Source organism: Nuphar pumila, chromosome 7 (genome assembly GCF_984573655.1).
Source record: "Nuphar pumila chromosome 7, dmNupPumi1.hap1.1, whole genome shotgun sequence".
Lineage (NCBI taxonomy): Eukaryota > Viridiplantae > Streptophyta > Magnoliopsida > Nymphaeales > Nymphaeaceae > Nuphar > Nuphar pumila.
This window is the reverse complement of record NC_143255.1, coordinates 47,915,652-47,939,361: the sequence shown is the minus strand read 5'-3', so window position 1 is coordinate 47,939,361 and position 23,710 is coordinate 47,915,652.

The window sequence follows — 23,710 nt, the reverse complement described above, 5'->3', positions numbered from 1 at the left end:
TATCAGGGTTTAACTTGAAATTAACTTAAAATATATATCAATGGCCATAGTCAGGATATATTGAGAGTTAATTTCATTTCAAACTCTATAAAGGCACCAAAATGTGTTTTATTCTTCATCTGAATTTAAATATAGATTATCTTATAATACATTTTATGACCATAGTCAGGAATGTATTATATCTTCAATCTTATTTCAATTCATTTAAAGAATGAAAAATGCTTTTCAATATCCAATTTTCAAAATTCTTTAATTCATTCATCATTTAGGATAGAATTACATCATATTTTTTAAATTATTTCAAATTTTCTTCAAAAATCCAAGTGATTTTGAGATGATTCTTCAAATATCTTCTTCATTTTTCAAATCAATCTTCAATTCCTATCTGTAAATCCCAATTCATCTTTCTATTTCATCTTATTTTCAAAAATTCAAACTTCAATATCCCAATTTTAAAGTTCAATTTTGGAATTTTCAGATTCATTTCCAAGATTCAAAAGTCCAATTTCAAAATCAATTCAAATCGAATTTCAAAGTTCAAATTTAACTTTGAAGTTTATCTCCTGATCAAGTTTTCTATTCTTCACTTCAAATTCTCAAAATACCCAAGTTCTTTCTTAAATCTTTTGAGTTTCTAATCTTCAAATCACTTTGAAATTAAGGATCGAAATTCTGAAGACTAGTGCTAAATCCAAATCCATCTTCAAGTTCTATCTGGATTTCTTGAATCCAATTCCAAATTCTATCTGGATTTTCAAAATCCAAATCTATCTTCAAATCTCATATGGATTTCCATGGTTCAGATCCATCTTCAGATCTCATCAAGATTTCTCAATATCCAGATCCATCTTCTATTTCCATATTGAATTCCAGATTTTAAATCCAATTCCATCTTAGATTCCATATTGCAAAATCCAAATCCATCTAGGATTCCAGATTTTCAAATCCAATTCCATCTTGAATTCCAGATTTCAAATCCAATTCCATCTTGAATCCCAGATTTTCAAATACAATTCAATTTTTCAATTTGATTTCCAAATTCCAAACTCAATTCCATTTTCAAATTTTATCTGGATTTCCATATTCCAATTTCAGTTTATGTTTTCAAAACCATTTTCAAATCTATTTCCCAAGTCTAAATTCAATTCCTGTTTCAGGTTCTGAATTTATACTCAATATCAAAATTTCTTTTCAGAATCGATTTTTGAGAATCAAATTCAAATTCAAAGTCCATTTTGACTTTGAAACTTCGTATTTTTTTAATTCTATCTCAAGTTCCAAATCCCCTTTTCTCTTGATTTCTTCAAATCAAAGGTCTATTTTCAAATCTTTGATTATTCCAAGACTTAGAACTTCAAAGTCTCTTCTATTTTCAAGTTCTAAGCTTAGATCCAAAGCTAACTCTTCCAAAATTAATGTCAACTTTGTAAAAATCATTTCTTCAGAGCATCTTTAAACTTTTTTCAAAAATCACTTAGATAAATCCCAAAAGTTCTAAAAATTATTCTTCTCAAAAGCATACATTTTTGCATTTGCATTGCACAAGCATGATTCTTTATGCATTTTAGACTTAAAATAATTTCTTAGACAATATTTAGGCAAAGCAAAAAAGCATAAGTTTCATCCTTGATTCGATTTTCCCTAGTAAAGGCGCTAGGAACAGTCGAACCTCGTACCGACGAGCGAATCTTGTCTCTCCATTTTCTGGCAAATTTTCAAAATCGGAGGCAAGTAATTTCAAAATATTTTCAAAATTAAGGTCAAGTGAGACTTTTGCAAAAGAGTTTCTCTCTCTTCTTTCTTTTCTTTCTCTCTTCTTTTCTATCTTTTATTCCACTTTAAAAAGGGAATAGAGGTCTGAAATGGAAAGGGAAGAGGAAGAGAGGAATAAAAGGAAAAATTTTGCAATGATCACAAGAGTGGCGACCGTGATGGGACTCATCTTCGTCCAGTCTGATTTTTGCCTTTGCTTTGCTTTGATATTATCTAAATCTATATTCTTCAAATGTCAGCTTCATTTCCATGCAAACCTTAGGAGCCTAGACTCTGTCCTAGCTGACATTAATGCATATAGGATTTAAGTATGGTTTGGTAGGACCATATTGAGGAGATTATTGCATAATCACTTAGACTTAGGTCTGAAATACAACTCTCCTCAATTTTAGGGATTGAATACAAACAATGTATGCAAGTGTATGCTTCTCTTCATTTAAGTTCTATCTCTTTAGGACTTGCATTAGAAACATCTGGTTTTATTGCATGTTGAACATGTTTTCAAAAACATCCCTACCTATATTGTCCCGGTCTTCACGTTGTTGGGTTGTCTCACTGAACCATAGTTCAGGAGAGAGCCTCACAACTGCACCACTTATTTGGGTTAACACCCCCCTACCATGTACTTAAGGGCCATAGTCCAAAGTATATCGGTAGGTGCTCAAGGATGTTGGGGAGCTATTACCTTAGAAGCAGAGAAATCTCTATGCCACATACTTCGAGCTTCGGCTTGAGTATATCGGCGTACCTCGATTGAAATCAGATGATCTGAACCATAGAGTTAGGAATAAGGTCCTACAAGCCATTTCAAATATTGCATTTAGAGTCAACTTTTCGAGAGTGCTGTTTGTGCATCCTTGTTTTTACAACTGTGATTCTATGATGTTTATTTATTTCTTATATTACCTTGTATTTTCTAAAAAACCTAGGTATCTTATTTAAAATTTCTCCTTTACTTTCTTAAAACCCAGGTTGTATATTTCTCTTTCTTTATTTCTTCAGAATAATTTTTCTGAAACCCTGAGAATTCTTTCAAATTTTTCCTATATCTCTCAAAATCTAGGTATATGTTTCCATTTCTTTATTTCTACCCAAAATAAAACCCTAGGTATTCTTTCCAGGATTTTTCCTGTATTTCTAAAAATCTAGGTGTATATTCTTCTTTCCACATTCCTTCAAAATTCTTTTCTAAAACCCTAGATATCTTCAAAGTCTTCTATTTTTTTCAAAAGTCTAGGTGTATTTTCATTCTCATTTTCTTCTTTTAATTTTTTTTAATTTTTTTGATCCTACCTGCAATTATTTTACCGTCTATTTTTCAAACTTTCCTTCCTATCTTTCCAATGTATCTTTTGATTCTATTCCAATAATTCTTTTTGCCTTCTACAATAAAATCTCTTTTCAAGGAGATATCCATTTCCAAAAAGCATTTTCCTTCATATTCTAGTTGTTTACTCCTCCCCACGGAGTAATGATGCAATTTTCACCAATTATGTGACTACTCGATCCCTAGTAATGGGATATCATTTTTCTAAAAACTATTAACCTGATTTCTTCTTTTTTTTCTTTCAAAATTTTCTTCGGTGTGAACCATCCCTTTATTCTGCAGAAAACATTGACATTTCATCATGGTTCAGACAAGAACTGGAAAGGAAACAGTTCCAGTGAAATAGAAGGGATGGGTTCTCCCAGGTCGTCCAGGGGACACAATCAAGGAAAAGAAGATAATGTGGAACCCGCCATATACGGCCTATTCCAGAAAATGATGGCCAAAATGGTGTCAAAATAAGCTAAAGCCAGTCTGAAGAAAGCAACACCTAAGAAAAAGCTCGAGAAGAGGACTAGGAAAAGGCATGTCAGGATCGTCAAAAAAAAGGTTTAGTCAGACATCACTTGCGAGGGCACAAATTCAGTGGAAGAAGAATCAGAAGAGGAAGAGTAGTTCGTATTCAGTTAGAATCCCCCACGGCAGTTTGTAAGTATAGCTGAAGAGCTTGAGTTTTTTAACAGGCCCAAGTATGGGATCCAACCAGAAGACCCAATGCGCGAGCAATTGAGAGAAGTAACTCGTACAATCAAAGACATACAGGCCAAGAGTAAGGGCAAGCAGACCTATACTGGCGAGGATTTCTACGATGGCCTAGATGGAGATGATAATCTGGAGAACCTTCCACAAAATTTCCTCAAGTTTGACGGAACTGGTAATCCCAAGGCTCATCTAGCCACATTTTATGCGGAATGCAGCCGCTTCAGGAAGGATAATTGGGCCCTGTTCATCTGCTTTTCCTGCAGTCTGGAGGGAATAGCAGTGAGATGATATGCTGACCACATCAATCCTATCGAACTACGAGAGTTCGATAAGGTGGTGAACTTGTTTATTGAGCACTTCTTATTCAACATTGAGGCTTCGCCTACGCTCAATCACCTTTACAACCTGAAGCATAATGAAAATAAAAAAGCTGAAGAATTCATCCACAGGTGGAGAAGCACCTGTAATAAAATGAAAATCCCCATGTTGGAGGAACATGCAATGCAAATAATCCTCAACAATTTTTCTCTGCCTCTGAGGAGTCTCATCTCCACCTCACCAACGAAATCCTTCATGAAATTGATTGAACGAGCCGAATGGCTTGAGACAGGAATAGAGAATGGCCTCTACGAAAGCATTACTCTGATCAAGAATATTCAAGACCAGAAGAAAAGGGTGCAGTTCGCTAACTCAGCTGATACCTTCGACAATGATCATGGCAGTGACAGCAAGGGGAATAAAAATAATGGTGGCAGCAGCTCGAAAGCAAAAAAAAGTAAAGGGCGAAAAAAGAAGTTCTTTAAGAACAATGGTAAACCACTTCTAACTGGCCCCTAGCAAAAAGGGGATCTTCAAGAAAGGCCCAAGCATACCAACTGGAGTAGGGATCGCACATTCACTCCTTTGGATCAGTCCCTAGAAACAGTTCTGGAATACATATTGACTCAAGGAATGGTCAAGCTTCTCAAGATCGCAGATCCTCCTGTAGTCATGGGGAGGTTTAAAGAGCAATTTTGCAAATTCCACAGGACAACGGGGCATGACACACAATATTGCGTTGTCCTCAAGCATATTGTCTAGGATTGCATCAATAAAAATCTTCTGGTGGAGGGCAAGGAAGAAGAGCAGCCCACTTTCCTGAGCAAGCCTTTCTCAGACCACTCGAAGAATTGATGATGCCAAGGTTTTTCCTGCTTTCCTCCTTTTTCCCAGTCACCTTGTAGGGGCAAGTCAGCCCCAGTCTTTTGTGACCTTTGTTCAAGTACTTGTAAATATGCAGTCTTTGTTATGAACTTTGCTTATCAATGAAATGTCCACATCTTTGATGTTCAATACTTCTTGCTTTTTGCCACAGTAGGGCATCTTTTATTGTTGAAATTATATTTTTATTTCAAGAATCTTCTTCGCCATCAACTTCTTTTAATCTGCCTTAAATCCCTATTATTTTTAGGATGAGGGACAATCCCGGCATCATTCACGAGAGAAATGAAATTACCTATGAGGGTTTATCAAAAATCATGAATTTTTGAAAATTTCTGCAAAATTTTCATGGTCACCGAAGGTTCAATATTTTTGCCCAATCTTTTGCAAGTCAACCCTCGCATTGACCTTCTTTTTCCAAAAATTGGTTTTGGACCATTGTCTTCAAAATCAACCCTTGTGTTGATCTTCCTCTTTTTTTCAGAAATTGGCTTTGAACCTTTGTCTTCAAAAATCAACCCTCGTGTTGATCTTTTTTTCAAAATTAGTTTTGAACCATTGTCTTCAAAAATCAACCCTCGTGTTGATCTCTCTTCAAAATCAACCCTCGTGTTGATCACTCTTCAAAATCAACCATCGTGTTGATCATTCTTCAAAATCAACCTTTCGGTTGATCCTCTTCCCTAAAATGATTTTCTCATGAACATTTTCATCTCACTTTAAAGATCCCATATGCAAGCAGGATCGAACAAACTCTTTTTCTTCAATTTTTATCAATTTTCATTCATCTCTTATTAATCTTTATTAGTTTTATTATTTTTTATCGATTTTTAGCGATTTTATCAATTCTATTGATTTTTCCACCAATTTTTATCAATTTTGTCAATCTTAAATCCTATTTTACCCTTTTAGGTTAAGGGATAAATCTGATGCCTCTTTTTAATGAGATATTCCTTTCCAACATTTTCCCACTCAGGTTAAGGGATAAACCTGAACTCCCCTTTCAAGTTAAGGGATAAACCTGAACCTTGGCCTTCGAGGTACTTTCTTTTTCCCTCTCAAGTTAAGAGATAAACCTAAACCTCGTTCATCGAGGTATTTCAATTTTCCATTCAGGATAAGGGATAATCCTGAAATCTTTCATCATCTTTTGAGTGTCACCAATTTTCCACCAATTTTTACCATACTTTCGTCAATCTTTATTTCTTTGTCAATTTTTATCAATTTTTATTCTTTGACAATTTTTATCAATTTTATTGATTCTTCATCCATTTTTATTAATTTTTGTCAATTTTTATTCAATCTCCCCCTTCAGGTTAAGGGTTAGACTTGAACTTCATTCTCCGAGGTATTTTCCTTTCAGGTTAAGGGATAAAACCTGAATCATTTTCCATAATTTCCTCAAAGTTTCTCATCAATTTTTATTCTTTCCCCTTCAGGATAAGGGATAATTCTGAAACCCCGACAATCATTCCCACTTCGATTTCCAAATATCTTGAGAATGTCGGTCTCCTTTCAAAATTCAAATTGTAAAACAGTGTCAGCATTTTCCAAAAATCCAATGCTCGTACTAGTGCATTTTTTAAAAGTTCAGTGCTCGTACTGGTACACTTTAAAAAAGCCAGAGCTCGTGCTGGTGCATTTTCAAAATCCAGTGCTCGTACTGGTATATTTTCAAAATCCAGTGCTCGTACTAGGACGTTTTCAAAATCCAGTGCTTGTACTGGTGCATTTCCAAAAATCTAGTGCTCGTACTAGTATACTTTTAAAAATCCAGTGCTTATACTGGTATACTTTCAAAAATCTGATACTCGTACTGGCATATTTTTGAAATCCAGTACTCGTACTGGTGTATTTTTCAAAGTCCAGTGCTCGTACTGGTGCATTTTCAAAATCCAGTGCTCATATTGGTGCAATTTCAAAACCCAATGCTCATACTGAGGCATTTTTTAAAAACCTAGTATCGTACTGATGCATCTTCAAAAATCCAGAGTTCGCACTGGTGCATTTTCAAAATCCAGTGCTCGTACTGGTGCATCTTCAAAAATCTAGTGCTCGTACCGGTATATTTTCAAAAACCAGCGATCGTACCGGTATGCCTAGCACTCGTGCTAGTGTCTGGTTGATTGATCAGCTGTCCCCCCCAGGTTCAGTCTTTGCACTAACCATTCATCAAAATTCAAAGCTCTAATTCTGATTTCGACCTTCGGGTCATCTAATTCTCAATTTCAAGCCTTCGGGTTACAATCTTCATCAATCTCTATCAATCTTTCATCAATTTCTATCATTTTCATCAATTCTCCTAAATTTTTATTCCTTGCCCATTCAGGATAAGGGGATAATCCTGAAAGCATATCACATACATTCAGCTATGTTGGTCTAATGTATTTCGAAAGATCCAAGCCCTCGTTGGTCATGTATTTCAAAAGATCCAGCCCTCGCTGGTTATGTATTTCGAAAGATCCAGCTCTCGCTGGTCAGTTACTTTAAAGGATCCAGCTCTCACTGGCCATGTATTTCAAAAGATCCAGCTCTCGTTGGTCGTGTATTTCCAAGGGTTTTAACTCATTAAATCAAAGGTCCCAGCTATCGCTGGTCGAATCTCCCAATCCTATTTTTGAATCGATTCCTTTTCAAATCCAGTGCTTTTCACTGGTCGAGATTTACAAAATCCAGTTTCTCATAACTGGTCGGGATTTACAAAATCCAGTGCTTTTCACTGGTTGAGATTTACAAAAATCTAGTTTCTCATAGCTGGTCAGGATTTTCAAATCCAGTGCTTTTCACTGGTCGGGATTTATAAAATCCAGTTTCTCATAATTGGTCCAGATTTATAAAATCCAGTGCTTTTCACTAGTCGAGATTTATAAAATCCAATTTCTCATAATTGGTCGGGATTTTCAAATCCAGTGCTTTTCACTGGTCGGAATTTACAAAATTCAGTGCTTTTCACTAGTCAGGATTTACAAAATCCAGTTTCTCATAACTGGTCAGGATTTTCAAATCCTGTGTTTTTCACTGGTTAGGATTTACAAAATCTAGTTTCTCATAACTGGTCGGGATTTTCAAATCCAGTGTTTTTCACTGGTCAGGATTTACAAAATCTAGTTTCTCATAATTGGTCGGGATTTACAAAATCCAGTGCTTTTCACTGGTCGGGATTTAGAAAATCCAATTTGTCATAACTGGTCAGGATTTACAAAATCCGGTGCTTTTCACTGGTCGGGATTTACAAAAATCCAGTTTCTCATAACTGGTCGGGTTTTTCAAATCCAGTGCTTTTCACTGGTCGGGATTTACAAAATCCAGTATCTCATGACTGGTCGGGATTTTCAAATCCAGTGATTTTCACTGGTCGGGATTTACAAAATCCAGTAACTCATAACTGGTCAAGATTTTCACTTTTCGGGATTTACAAAATCCAGTTTCTCATAACAGGTCAGGATTTTCAAAATCCAGTGTTCTTCACTGGTTGGGAGGTCAAAATTCAGTTCTTACTGGTCGGGATTTCTAAAAATCTGACTTTCACGTCATTCCTTTTAAATTTTTGCTCAAGGTCTCATCAAAATTAATATTGAGTGATTATTTCACAAAGGATTCTTGAAAACTTTGCCAATTTGCTAGAAACATTTGTTGATGCCAATATTTTACTATACAAAAGAATCACCTCATATTATCTCTAGTATTCTTTTTAAAAAGATGAAACTTTTTGCGAAAAATGATGAAATTCAAATCTTCTCTCTGTTGATCAACCAAAAGGATGTAAGAAATATCCTTGGTATGATTAGCGAAAGAAATATTCAATGATGTTGAAAAGCCAGAAGCAAATTGATTTTAATCATAGTTATGGTGCATATTCAAAGATGATTTTCTGGCAATCAGGTAGTGGAAATATTCTGAGCGATAAAAGAATCCACTATGTCCGGATCTCCTCAATCATTTAAGCTACAATCAAATATCTGCAAAAGGGATCTCTCAATCATCGTCAAGTTGATGAGTGGTGGATAAATTAGACCCCCGTAGCCAAAGAAGATTTGGATCATCTTCAAGATGAAGGAGTTTATGACGAATCCTTCCAAGGAAAGTTCGGATCACCACCAAGTTGAAGACGGATGTGATGGACGTCCCGATAAACCCTAAAAGATATTTGATTTCTGCTATCATCAAAAGATTTCTGACCAATGAGCCAATATCATCGGTATAATTACTGAGACAAAAAAGGATCAAAGCATCTCCAAGATGAAGGAGTTTGTGACGTACCCTTCCCAGAAAAAAAAAAAAGTCAGGACAACTCCAAAATCAAGGATGATGTAATAAACTTCTTCCCAAAATCCAAAAAGGCTCAATGTCTCAAAAAGAGTGCTAAAAAGATCATTATGGGAAAAGCCCCAGGATATCAAACTGCCAAAATTGCCAAAAATCATCTTTTCTTATGCGAAATTTTTTTATCAATATCTTTTCATTACTTGCTTTTATGAAATTAAGAATATTTCTTCTCTGTTCATATCAAGGAGATGGATAGCTTCCTTGAAGAAACTCAACAACACTAAAATTTGAATCTGACTCTATAATCCAGGGAGTTAACCTCGTTGAAGAGAGTACTCTAGGTAAAAGAGAGAATGTCTTTCGCACATATGTGCACATTTTCAAACATTTGAATCAACTACAATTTCATCTTATTGGCAGAATTTTCTAGCTATTCAAAAAAATGAAATAAATACTCAATGTCTATCTTGATGCAACCTAACAGGGTTTTATATTGTCGAAAAGAGTTACCTCATTCTAACAAGGTAGTTCTTCCAGTCCTACCATGATAGGGATTTCAAAATCCAGTGTTCATCACTAGTCGGGATTTTCAAAATTCAGTATTTTCATTGGTCGGGATTTTCAAATCCAGTTTCTATAACTGGTCGGGATTATCAAAAAATCCAGCTTCTCATAACTGGTCAACATTTTTCAAATCCAGTTTTTATAACTGGTCCATATTTTAAATCCAGTTTCTTATAACTGGTCGGGATTTATAAAATTTAGTTTCTCATAACTGGTCAAGATTTTCAAATTCATTACTTTTCACTGGTCGGGATTTTCAAAATCCAGTTTTTTATAACTGGTCAGGATTTTCAAAATTCAGTGCTCTTCAATGGTCAAGATTTTAAAATTGAGTTTCTCATAACTGGTCGGGATTTTCAAAATCCAGTGCTCTTCACTGGTCTGGATTTTCAAATCTAGTTGCTTACAACTGGTCGGTATTTTCAAAATCCAATTTATACAACTGATCGGGATTTCCAAAATCTAAATCTCCATAACACCCGCTCAGGTTAAGGGTTAAACCTGAATCTTCTATGAAAGGTCATCTATTTTAAAAAGCTGATTTAGTCTCAACAATGAGACGCCCAAGATCATCCCTTTTCAAGCTTTAGGGAACCCCCTTTCTTCCTTTTGCAAACCCCTCTCAGATTTGTTCGTCCAAACTCTGAAGGTCCCATCATGGTTTCTTCACTCGAGGATTCCTTATGGTCGTCCCTTTCAGGTTAAGGGTTAAGCCCGAACCTCGCTCCTCGAGGTATCGTCCCTTTCAGGTTAAGGGTTAAGCCTGAACCTCATTTTTCTATAAGGTATCATCCATTTAGGTTTGGGTTAAGCCTGAGCCACGTTTCGATGAGGTTCCTCATTTCGACGAGGTTTCTCGTTTCGACGAGGTAGTTCTCTCAGTCCCATCAGGGTTTTTCTTATCGTAGAATCCATGCCCATTATATCCATCCCAGGAAAGGATTGTACTTGAGCTTCATTTTAGAAGGCATTTTTCTCAAAAATGTCCCATCAAGGTCTTCATGTATTCCTTCCTCATTCTGGTAAGAGTAGAACCTGAAATTCTTCTTGAGATATCTTCGTCCCATCCAAGTTAAGGGCTAAACCTGAATCATACCAAAAAGTTGATCTTGTCTCACCCATGAGACTTGATCAAAATTCCTATTTCCATCATTTCGGGATCGTCATCCAAAGTCCCATCACAATTTCCTTATTTTCTATTATTCAATTATCTCATTTTCGAGGATTTCGTCTCCCCAAAGCCATTCAAGATAAGGTGTCAAGCCAGAAAATGATGTTTTTCAAAATAATTCTTTCACACCCAGTTCAGATTTTCTAACTGGGGCATTTTTCAAATTTTAGAGTGTTGTCTTTGTCACTAAGCTCGACTTTCAACCGGCTCAGTAGCAAAGAGGGGCATCTATGAACACCCCAATTTTTTCAAAATTTTATTAAAAATTCCCCTTTTACACCTGGGCCCCATTTTTTAAATAAATTGAGTCAATTTCAATCTAAATTCTAGTTATTTCTCGGATTCACTGTGATCCAAATCCATTTTCTATATCTGACCCAATTTTGGATCCAGATCCAGTGTCAAAATCCAATTCTGAGCTATGTTATCCAATTTTCAAATCAAAATTATAAAAATACAAAAAAATATATTCGAATGGCCCAGACAGTCCATCCGATATCCATTTGGATCCACTGTTCTATATTTCTCGGTTTGAGGTCCAAAACTCGAATATTTCCTAAAAATTTAGATCCAAACTCATTTTCTGAAGAAATTTCCAAAGAATAACTCTGAATTCTCAAAAAACCCTTTTACAAATATTTTTAAATTTTACAATTTTAGCTTAAAAACCCATAGTTTTAGAGTTTTTATTAAAAACACAAAAAAATATATAAAAAATACCAAAAAAGAACAAAAAAATAAAAAATAGAAAAAGAAATTCAGAAAAAAATAGCCTAGAAACCTCTTTTTGAAAACCTTTTTCATAGATAAAAACCCTTTTGAGAAAAACCTTTTTGAAAATAACCATTATTTTGAAAATTTTTGAAAGCAAGAGAGACCAGTTTTGAAAAACTTCTAACGGATTTTCATTGTGAAAAGGGAGCCGCAGGGTCCCCAATTTCAGATTGCCCTTCATCCGCAGTCACCCTTTGATCGCCCCTCTCGAAGCGTCCATCCCCAACACCTCTTCTCGATCCTTCCTCGCTTCTTGATTCGTCTTCTCCTCTCTATATAAACAAGCATCGAGAGACTAAATATCATCCATTTTTTTCACGATCTCGCATCATCCATCGCCATTGCCCATTCACCCCTCCTCTGCTCCCTCTTTCAAAGTTCCTGCAAGTAAGAGGAACCAGAAAGCTTCCCCTCGGGGTTCCACTGAAGGAGCATCAACTCCCTCCTTCTGAATTTCTGCAGCGCTTCGGTGAGTACCCCTTCCTCTATCATCTTCCTTAAACTCTCCTGTTAGCTTCTTCCCTTTTTTTATTTTTTTTATTTTGACCCCAATAATGCACCACTGAGTGGGTTGGGTTGCTTATAGCAACATCAACCTCTCTCATGTGCAACAATAAACAAAATTTCCTAATTCCGACATTTCTTTTGTATTGCCGTCTTTATTTTTCTTTGTTTTGTTCTGCGATTTACTCTTGTTTCGTTCACGGTACCAGATTCAATAAATCTTTATGGTTTATCTGGATCTCAGTCCAATTTCCCCGCTAATTCTCAACTTTGCTTTTATGTTAATTTTCTTACGAATTTTGGATTTCCCATTCATGTTCTTATTTCTGTTTTGAAATATGATTTTCCTGTTTTCATTGATCGGTATATTTTGATCTTCATTAAATATCTTAATTCCTCACATTTATCCCAATTTTTGAGAGATGTTGGATTCTTCTGTTTCATATTAATCATAACATCATGTCTGTATCTTCATCTCTGTGTATTCCTAGCATTAGATGCATCTGAGCAAGGGATCTGCTGAACGAAGATCTCAAATTTCAGCATAATCGTTATGTTGATTTGATTTTATTTCCTAATTTCTTGTTTTGAAATATTGAGTCCACTACCCATCATGGATCCCTCACATTTGTTAAAATGGTCATATCATCGATTGGTAATCGATGATGTCTTGCAATGGCATCATCGATTCACCTGAGTTTTTTTTTATTTTTTATTTATATTCCAATAGGTTTTCGGGATTTATTCTCGTTCCTCCTTTCCATTCTGTGTTTTTCCCTTCTGGTTTTAGTCCCCTGTTTGTATACTGATTTCCCTTCCTTATTTCTATTTCTCTTTTTGCATCTAGTTTTGAATTCCATTCTTGATGATCGACTTACGTTTTGGGGTTCAGTTCTCTGTTTGCAATTTGAATTTAATTTTATGTTGTTTCCTCGTCGTTCTACATTTTTTTTATTTCCTTTCAGTTTTCTTTTATATGTTTTTGCATGATTCACTCCTATCATCTCAACCACTGTATATTTTGTATTCTGTTTAGATTTAAATCACCATCCATTTCAATCCCCTCTTCATCCCTGTTAATCCATTTCACTAATCGACATGCAGTAGAGTTGCCATTTTCATTCTGTTTTAGTTAGATGTGATTATTTGTGATAAGAAGCACTCAGAACAGAGTTGATTGATGCCCTCTGTGTTCTGGTCCCTGTGATTCCATTTGCAATCTATGGTGGAGACGTTGTTTCATACCTCTTACAGCACCAACGATTCCAGCTTTAAAACTTGCTTTGGCAACGACTATCTTTCGGATAGTCCGGAGATTCTATTGCCAAACCTCTTAGTCCCACCATTGGTTCAATAGCAACACTCTCCCTGGATAGAATGACTAGAAAGCAATTTGTTGTTTCAAATTTGGAAGATTGTTTACAATTGTAGGAGGTCGCTAAAGCAATTCGTGTATCAGGTCTTAAGATAACATCTATAAGTTGGCAAGATAGCTATTACAAGACATGAATAAACAGGATCTCAAAAGGGTTTGGGTCGTCAATGGGATCCGAGGAAGGAAATCATTATTGCTTAAAATCTGTCAAGAAGAAGCAGCCCAGCTTGATGCATCCTGCTAGTTGGTTGTTCACTCCAGGGAAAAACATTACCTGTATGCGAACATGGGTATTCATTTTAGAACAGAAATCCTATCGAAAATCTAAAAAAGAAAGCAAAGACAAACATAATATTGGATGTCTTTTTCATGCATATATTTTTCTCACCCATTTTTTGAAGATTCTGGTTAAATACAAATAGCAGATATTATTGGTAGTTTGTTTCCTTTGCCATGATCAATGTTTCATAACATCTCTGGTTGTCCCCAATGCTGGGATATTCACTGTGGGTTGTATAGTTCCCATTGAGAGCATAAGTGATTCTGAGCAGAAAAAAAAAAGCATCACCGACCAAGTGTTGGAATGTTGGGTAATTTTGCAAATATTTGCTGGGAAACACATGTTTTTGTTCGGTTATTAGAGATCTGTGTGTGCTGATCTTGTCAGTGTTTTTCGTTAGATTTATGATGATTGACTTTGGTTGTTAGCAGCTTGGTAGAGGTGTTCTGCGCCAAGCATATCGTGCGCTGAAGGTAATTTTAGTATTTTTTTTGGTTCATTATATATAGAAATGGAAATTGCTGAGAGTTTAATTTGCTTAATGCATTTAATATGTGATTTTGAATATTATGGGTATGAAATGTGAGATGAGCTCATTGGTTATGAGTTCCAACCATTGCATTTTGGGTGTCAGCAGTGTAATGGATTGTTTGGAGTTTAAAATTTTGTGTCAAGTCTCTGCTGAATGTGCTGGATGCATGTTTTAGCGTATAACTGTGCTTTCACACCTTGTGTTTCACACCCGGTATATCACTTTTTTTCTCCTGCTATACCATAACAATCACCAACGTAACACCAATCCAATACAACAACTTACCCATGTATTCACATTTCTATATCTATGCATTTTTCTATTGCGCCTTTGCAGCCACAGTACCTCTTCATCCATAAATCACTGTTGCAATCACATACAAACTGCTCATCATCTGCTGTCACCACTTTCTTCCCCTGTTCCTTGTTGTCATGAGGGCAGTATACTCGGCACTCTGACACCTACACTTCCTGCAAACACTATTGTAGCAGCACTTGTGCTCTGTTATCATATACCTCTTTAGGCTCATCTACATGGCCTACTACATGCTGCCCAACAACTGGTTCAGCATAGTATCACTTCATGAACACTTAGCTCCCACCAATCACCTGTTGTAGCTCTTTTACCTCCCATTTACCTCATTGCTGGTATAGCATATTCTCATAAGCATCTTCACAGTAGTTTGTTTATAGCATCTCTCCATAACATGTACACAACAACCTTTGCTTCTTAGACCGTCATCTTTTTTTTTACTTAGTGTGAGCTGGGCAGATAGATGTAATATACATTTCATCATTCATATGAGCATTATGTTTAGGTAATGCATGGATAATTTTTCACTGAACATATATCTATGCTTAGGCAAATATCCATGGATTTTCATTTAGGTTTTGAATATGTCTTCCCACATGTAGATTTTCATTAGCCTGAGATATCATATACATTCATTTCCTCATATGCATATACACTACATCATTGACATAAGCATGAGCATCTCATCAATATATTATATATATTTCCTCATTAATGTGATACATTAAAATCTTATTTTGATACAGAGCATATGCATGGATCTTTTATCATTTGCATTGTAGATTCAAGATTATATTTTGTAAACTTCCTTCTATATGCATCTTTTACTCTGTGCCAACTGAGATTTTGCAGGAATTAAGCTATTTTTCCTTCTTAATTTAGGAATGTAAACTTCAATTCAATTCAAGTTGTAATAGCTAGATAATAATGAGAATTTTACATTTCTAGCCTAGATTAGAATGTATGAGCATGCATATTTTCCAGAATTACTTGTTTTATCTTATTTTTTCCTTTATTTCAAAAATCCACCATGGTGAAACACGAATGACACATGCATGTAAACACCCCAAATTTTCACTCACCTTCTTGACATCGCCCTCAATTGGCACATTTCAGTTCTCCGGAAGCAATGAAGGGCAAAATGGTCATTTTCCGAGATTAAACCTTGCAGAAAGTCCAAAATTTCATTCTTGAGCCTCAAAATTTCCATATTTAGGTTCAGAGACATCTTCAAATTGCAAAATCCTCTTTCTGGACAAAAAGTTAGAATTTTCAAGTCTGAGCTCAGAGTGACATTTCATCGAACATGTCTTTGCATAGCATTGCATCATTTCACTGCACAGCATGTCAGTTTGAGGTCCAGAACTCCTGATTTTCAAAATTGTCAATCCAGATTTTATTTTTAAACTTTTCAAAACCGATTTTTAAAATCCTGGGTATTCAAAATTACCAAATTTTCCCATTTTACCCCCAGGACTTTGAATTACAAATTTTTTTTTTCTCAAGAAAACAATCTGGATATTGATTTTAAAGACTTTATCTCAAGACTTTTTGCAAAAGATTTTAAATCTCTTTACAAATTTTGTTTTTACATTTATCCATATTTTTTTGCCCTGAAAACCCAATTTTTCCAAATTCTTGAAAATAAATAATGTTTTATCTCGTATTTTCAAAAAAATGGAGCGGGACCCGCCTTTGAACTAGCATCATACTCAGACTCTCAGGTAAGTTGTTTTATTCTCAAGCGGGACCCATCCGAAATCCATACCAATTTGCAAATTTTCTTTTTTATTTTTCTCAATATTATTCATTTTTAGTTAGTGGGCCCACACACATATGGCACCCCAATTGAAAATAAAAGAGTTGCCAACACAAAATAAAGCTTTATTTTCAAAAAGAATTTTAAAAGATTGGCTGAGGTGGCATCTCCCATTTAATTTTTTTATTTTATTTTTTTTTTTTAAATAAATAATAATAATAAAAAAAAAACACTTCATAAACCGAAATTTTGAAAGTCATAAAGATTCGCCCCCTTTTGAAAACGGCCAATTTGCAAAACCAGTTAAATGTTCCGTTTCAAAATTTTCAAAAGAAAGAAAAATAGTAACGGAACCGCAGAGAGGAAATGCGATTTTTTTTGTTGTTTTGGAAAGGTTTTGAAATCTTTAAAAAAGAGGTTTTGATGGAAAGAAGGGGGAGGCGAATCGGCATTTTTTTTTTCTTCTGAACCCGCTCTCTCCATTCCCTCTTCTTCTCACCCCTGTTCCTCTCAGCTGACAAGGGGGCCGATTGAGAGTTTTGGTACTTATTGCAAGAGATTCACCAAAGGGGGGGATTGAAATTTGCTCTTTTGGGGTTTTGGCAGGGGAGAAGGAGGTGACCAGCATCGACTTTTCTTCATTCCAGCACCACAACAGCTGCCGCACATCCCCACTTCAACTCCAACCACAGAAGAGCCACCACCGGGCGCCATCTTCACCTCCATTTCAGCCCAGCCGCAGTTTTCTCACCACCTCCAACCTACCAACCAGAGCTCCAGCCTATTTCAGCCCCCACCAGCAGAAGAACCGGTCCAGCCATTGAAAATCGACCCTTGTTGCAGCAACGAAGGACCTTCCACTTCCAGCCAACTGCAATACCATCCTTCAGCCACAGCAGCCAGCGCCATCCTTCATCAGCCTTCAGCCCCATCAGCAGGGGATCCAGCAGGGATCTTGCCTCTTAAGCGTGAGGCTCCCTTCTAGCTACGACAGAAAATCTCTTTGAAGAGATGTTACAAGAGCCTGAATAAATTGCTACAAAAAGAAAACAAAGTCAAGAGATGTTCTGGGTTTTGCAGCAAGCTTTCTGAACTTTGGATGAACTACCACTTAATTCTGAAGTAACAATGGTGGTTTCTACTCTGGGTTCCAATTTCACTGGCTTGCCAAGGCTCCATGGGCTTCCTCAATCTTTTTATTCAACATCAAATGGTGATGCATAATATACAGCTTTCCTAAGGATCCAACATCCTGCTGCTGACTTCGAATTTGGAGCTTGAGAGGCTGCAAATTCTCTGCTTGGAGCCACCTCCATTGTGATGGATCTGCAATTGCTGGACAGGAAATTAAGAATTTAGCACCATTCACGCATTGTTTGTGGTTGTGTTTGTGGTGAGTTTACGTTCCCCAATTTGGATGCTGTACAAGGCCGTGAACTAACCAAATAGTCTTCATGGTCTCTCCTTTCCGAGCATTGGACATCGGCGGCGATGTTGTCCAGGGCACTATGTATTCCAGTTCATGATCTATCTTATGAGTTGTCTTCTGCAGAAACCAGACCGTGAAACTGCAAGTTTGACATTGATTCCAGGATTCCTCCATGTCTTGAGATGGCCTCATCTGTTCTCCCAAGCAGGTTTTGGCTTCCCTGAAGTTGGTCTCTAACTGGTTAATTATCATTACACAGGAAACCCAGCCTCTGCATCTTCTTCAGCTCAGCAGAAGAACCAGCCAGCGTCTCCCTCTTGCTTAAGCCCAGCAGCATGAGAATCGCCCATTTTTTTTTTGCTAAACAGAGGTCTGTTGTTGCGGCTTCTACATTTGCAGCATGAAGACGTTGTGATTTCTAAATCCTAAGATTTTCTCGGATAAGTATTATTGGAAGCTCTGGCCAAAAGAACAGTTTTGACATGTTCTGGTTTCCAGCCATCTGATCTAAATTGGACCGGTGAGTATGTGAGATTTTCATTTTTTTTTTCTTTCTTTCTTTGTTTTCAATCATTCCTGTTTTATGAAGTTATGGCTATAACTTCATCATTTGATTTATGAGCTTTATGTTTAAACTCCTGTTTTATGGAGTTATGTTAAAATTCTGTTTATATATATATATATATGCTAAAATTCTGTTTTATGCCGTTATGGCTGGAACACCATCATTCGGTTTATGAGATTTTGTCTATCTTGCTGTTGGAATCCCTGTTTTATGAAGCTATGGCTGGAACATCACCCTTGGTTTTATGAAATTTTGCTTAGCTTAGTGCTAAATTCTTGTTTGCTATATCACCCCATTTGCAGCACCCATTATACATATTATTTCATCATTTTCCACGACATTTTCACCTATTCACCAAGCTTTTCATATCTTTTTCATGATATCCTTGAAATAGCCCATGATGCTTCCACAACCCATTTTCTGCACATATTCATTTTCGGCTGCAAGTGTGCAGTCTTGATATTTGGCCATATTCATGAACGGATATCTCTATATCCAATCGTGATCTCCCAACCATCTTTGACGTGCTTCATTATGGATATATAGGGAGGCTCCATACCCATTTTTACTGAAAATTACATTATAATTTGAGAAGTATGGTTGTGTGAAATCACCTACAGAAACTGTCTATACCTGTATTTTCTGATTTTACCCATTATATGGATTTTTCATTTATATGTATATTCTCTTATTATAAGTATATATATATTGATATGTATGTATATCTACCCATATGTATACGTATATATGTATATATGTATATATATACATATATATATATACATATATATATATATATATATATATATATATATATATATATATATATACCTTCATGTGCATTGGATATCACATATATTTTTCCTTTTCTTTTACTTTTTGCAAATATATCTTCATTACCATATATCATTTAGCATAAATTCAAATATTTCTATATCTATATATATATCTTTGTTGTATATAGTATATATGTCCATTTCCTTGGTTATTTTGTACTAACTCTCATTTTGCACAAAAATCTAGAAGATGCAGATTCCTTGGCTCCATTTCAATTTTCTTTTACTTTATGTTATGCAATGTAACAATCCAATGTAAACCTTGGAATAAGATTTACTTTTATTGCTTAGATTAGGCCGCATCTCATATAGTTCGATTTCAGTAATATTCTGATTCTATGATGCATATATCTCTAATTTTCAAAATTCACCGTGGATGAACACGAATGGCACGTGCACCAACTCTTAGAGAGTTGATGAACTCGGTGGAATCCATATTTACGGCCCTAGTCGGAATATGGATGAGACCCAGATCCATCATCTCTCTACCAGTCACATTGAGCCTACACTCTTAGGCTATCTTGAAAATGCACCTCATATTTCCAATTTTTTTCAAAATATTGTGAATTAACTCAAATAAACCCTGAATATATTCATGTTCACAGTCAGAATATATGAAGGATTTATTTTGGTTTAATCCACATTTTTCCAATAAATTTTTCAGAAATCTTTTCAAAAGTGCATTCATTCATTCACATCATCTGCATCATTTGTTTTTCTCATGATTTTCTCAAAAGATTTTCATTTCATGGAGTCGATTTCTCAAGAAACTATGATGATATTCGGAGTTGGATTTCCCAAATCAAATGTTTTCCTGTGATTTTTCTTAAAAAGTTATTTCCTTAAGATTCTTTTCAAAGGAATTTCTCATTTTCTCAAGAATCCAAGTTGATTTTCAGACATTTCAAAGATAAAATTCTCAGGATTTCAATTTCCTAAGTTCTAAATTTCCTTCTTCAATGAATTTTTCTATAAATTTTCTATCCTTTTCTTAAGAAAATTCTCAAAGTCTGATTTTCCCAACAAGTGCTTTCCTTTTCAAATATTCATCTTTTCTCAAGAATTCCTTCCATTTTCCTGAGAGTCTCATATCTTCATAGTTTTCCAAGTTTTTATAACTTTCTCAAAATTTTCCTGAGATTCTTATTTCTTCATAGTTTTCCAAGTCTTTATAAATTTTCTCAAAATTTTCCTGACATTCTCATTTTTCCAAGTCTTTATAAATTTCTTCAAAATTTTCCTGAGATTCTCATTTTTCCAAGTCTTTCTAAGCTTTCTCAAAATTTTCCTAAGATTCTCATTTTCTAAGTCTTTATAAACTTTCTCAAGATTTTCCCGAGATTCTCATCTAAACTTTTTCAAGATTTTCTTGAAATTCTCATCTCTTCAAGATTTTCTAAGTCTTTATAAACTTTCCTGAGATTTTCAAACCTTCTTCGCCTGAGTTTCCTGAGAGATTGATTTCCATCTTTTCCTGAGAAATGCTTTTCAATTCCAAATATTTCCTAAGCATACATCATATTTTCCAATTTACATTTTCCAAAAATCTCATGGCACATGCCTGAATTCTCTGTGCATTTAGGATAGAACATAATTTCAATGATTTTACTAAGTCAAGCATAATTTTGGTCCTTGGTTCGATTACCCCTGTTAAAGGCGGCATGAACGGTCGAACCTCGTACCGACAGGTCGGGCCCCATCCCGTAGATTTTCCCGCAATTTTAAAAAACGGAGGCGAGTATTTCAAAACAATTTCCAAAATCCGATCAAGTTTGAAGCGCAAAAGCATTTCCCTCTCTCTTCCGCAAGGAAGGGAAGACGGGAAAAAAATTTTGCGACGATAACAATGCACCATTCTAATAAGAGGTGATTAAATCCTAAGTAGACGATCTGCATTTATGGCCATAGTCAAAATGCGAGCAATACTTAGGGTTTTCACCTTTTATGGAATAACATTGGATCCTCACTGGATCTCTTTCAAAAATCATCATATTTTCTGAATTATTCTTCCTTTATTAGGGTTTAACTTGAAATTAACTTAAAATATATATCAATGGCCATAGTCAGGATATATTGAGAGTTAATTTCATTTCAAACTCTACAAAGGCACCAAAATGTGTTTTATTCTTCATCTGAATTTAAATATAGATTATTTTATAATACATTTTATGACCACGGTAAGGAATGTATTATATCTTCAATCTTATTTCAATTCATTTAAAGAATGAAAAATGCTTTTCAATATCCAATTTTCAAAATTCTTTAATTCATTCATCATTTAGGATAGAATTACATCATATTTTTCAAATTATTTTAAATTTTCTTCAAAAATTCAAGTGATTTTGAGATGATTCTTCAAATATCTTCTTCATTTCTCAAATGAATCTTCAATTCCTATCTGTAAATCCGAATTCATCTTTCTATTTCATCTTATTTTCGAAAATTCAAACTTCAATATCCCAATTTCAAAATTCAATTTTGGAATTTTCAGATTCATTTTCAAGATTCAAAAGTCCAATTTCAAAATCAATTCAAATCGAATTTCAAAGTTCAAATTTAACTTTGAAGTTTATCTTCTGATCAAGTTTTCTATTCTTCACTTCAAATTCTCAAAATACCCAAGTTCTTTCTGAAATCTTTTGAGTTTCTAATCTTCAAATCACTTTGAAATTAAGGATTGAAATTCTGAAGACTAGTGCTAAATCCAAATCCATCTTCAAGTTCAATCTGGATTTCTTGAATCCAATTCCAAATTCTATCTGGATTTCTAAAATCCAGATCTATCTTCAAATCTCATCTAAATTTCCATGGTTCAAATCCATCTTCATATCTCATCAAGACTTCTCAATATCCAGATCCATGTTCAGATCTTATTAACATTTCTCAATATCCAGATCCATCTTCTAATTCCATATTGGATTCCAAATTTCAAATCCAATTCCATCTTGGATTCCATATTGCAAAATCCAAATCCATCTAGGATTCCAGATTTTCAAATCCAATTTCCTCTTAAATTCCAGATTTCAATTTCATCTTGAGTCTCAGATTTTCAAATCCAATTCCATTTTCCAATTTGATTTCCAAATTCCAAACTCAATTCCATTTTCAAATTTCATCTATATTTCCAGATTCCAATTTCAATTTATGTTTCCAAAACCATTTTAAAATCTATTTCTCAAGTCTAAATTCAATTTTCAAATTCAATTCCTGTTTCAGGTTCTGAATTTAGACTCAATATCAAAATTTCTTTTCAGAATCGATTTTTGAGAATCAAATTCAAATTCAAAGTCCATTTTGACTTTGAAACTTCATATTTTTTTAATTCTATCTCAAGTTCCTAATACTCTTTTCTCTTTATTTCTTCAAATCCATGGTCTATTTTCAAATCTCTGATTATTCCAAGACTTAGAACATCAAAGTCTCTTCTATTTTCAAGTTCTAAGCATATATCCAAAGCTTAACTCTTCCAAAATCATTGTCAACTTTGTAAAAATCATTTCTTTAGAGCATCTTCAAACTTATTTCAAAAATCACTTGGATAAATCACAAAAGTTCTAAAAATTATTCTTCTCAAAAGCATGCATCTTTGCATTTGCATTTGCATTGCACAACCAAGATTCTTTGTGCATTTTAGACTTAGAATAATTTCTTAGACAATATTTAGGCAAAGCAAAAAGGCATAAGTTCGATCCTTGATTCGATTACCCCTGGTAAAGGCGCCAGGAATGGTCGAACCTCGTATAGATGAGCGAATCCCGTCTCTCCATTTTCCCGCAAATTTTCAAAATCGGAGGCGAGTAATTTCAAAATATTTTCAAAATTAAGGTCAAGTGAGACCTTTGCAAAAGAGTTCCTCTCTCTTCTTTCTTTTCTATTCTATCTTTTATTCCTTTTCAAAAGAGAATAGAGGTTAGAAATGAAAAGGGAAGAGGAAAAGAGGAATAAAAGGAAAAGTTTTACAATGATCACAGGAGTGACGACCGTGATGGGACTCGTCTTCGTCTGGTCTGATTTTTGCCTTTGCTTTGCTTTGATATTATCTAAATCTTTATTCTTCAAATGTCAACTTCATTTCCATGCAAACCTTAGGAGCCTAGACTCTGTCCTAGCTGACATTAATGCATATAAGATTTAAGTATGGTTTGGTAGGACCATATTGAGGAGATTATTGCATGCTCACTTAGACTTAGGTTTGAAATACAACTCTCCTCAATTCTAGGGATTGAATGCAAACAATGTATGGAAGTGTATGCTCCTCTTCATTTAAATTCTATCTCTTTAGGACTTGCATTAGAAACATCTGGTTTTATTGCATATTGAACATGTTTTCAAAAACATCCC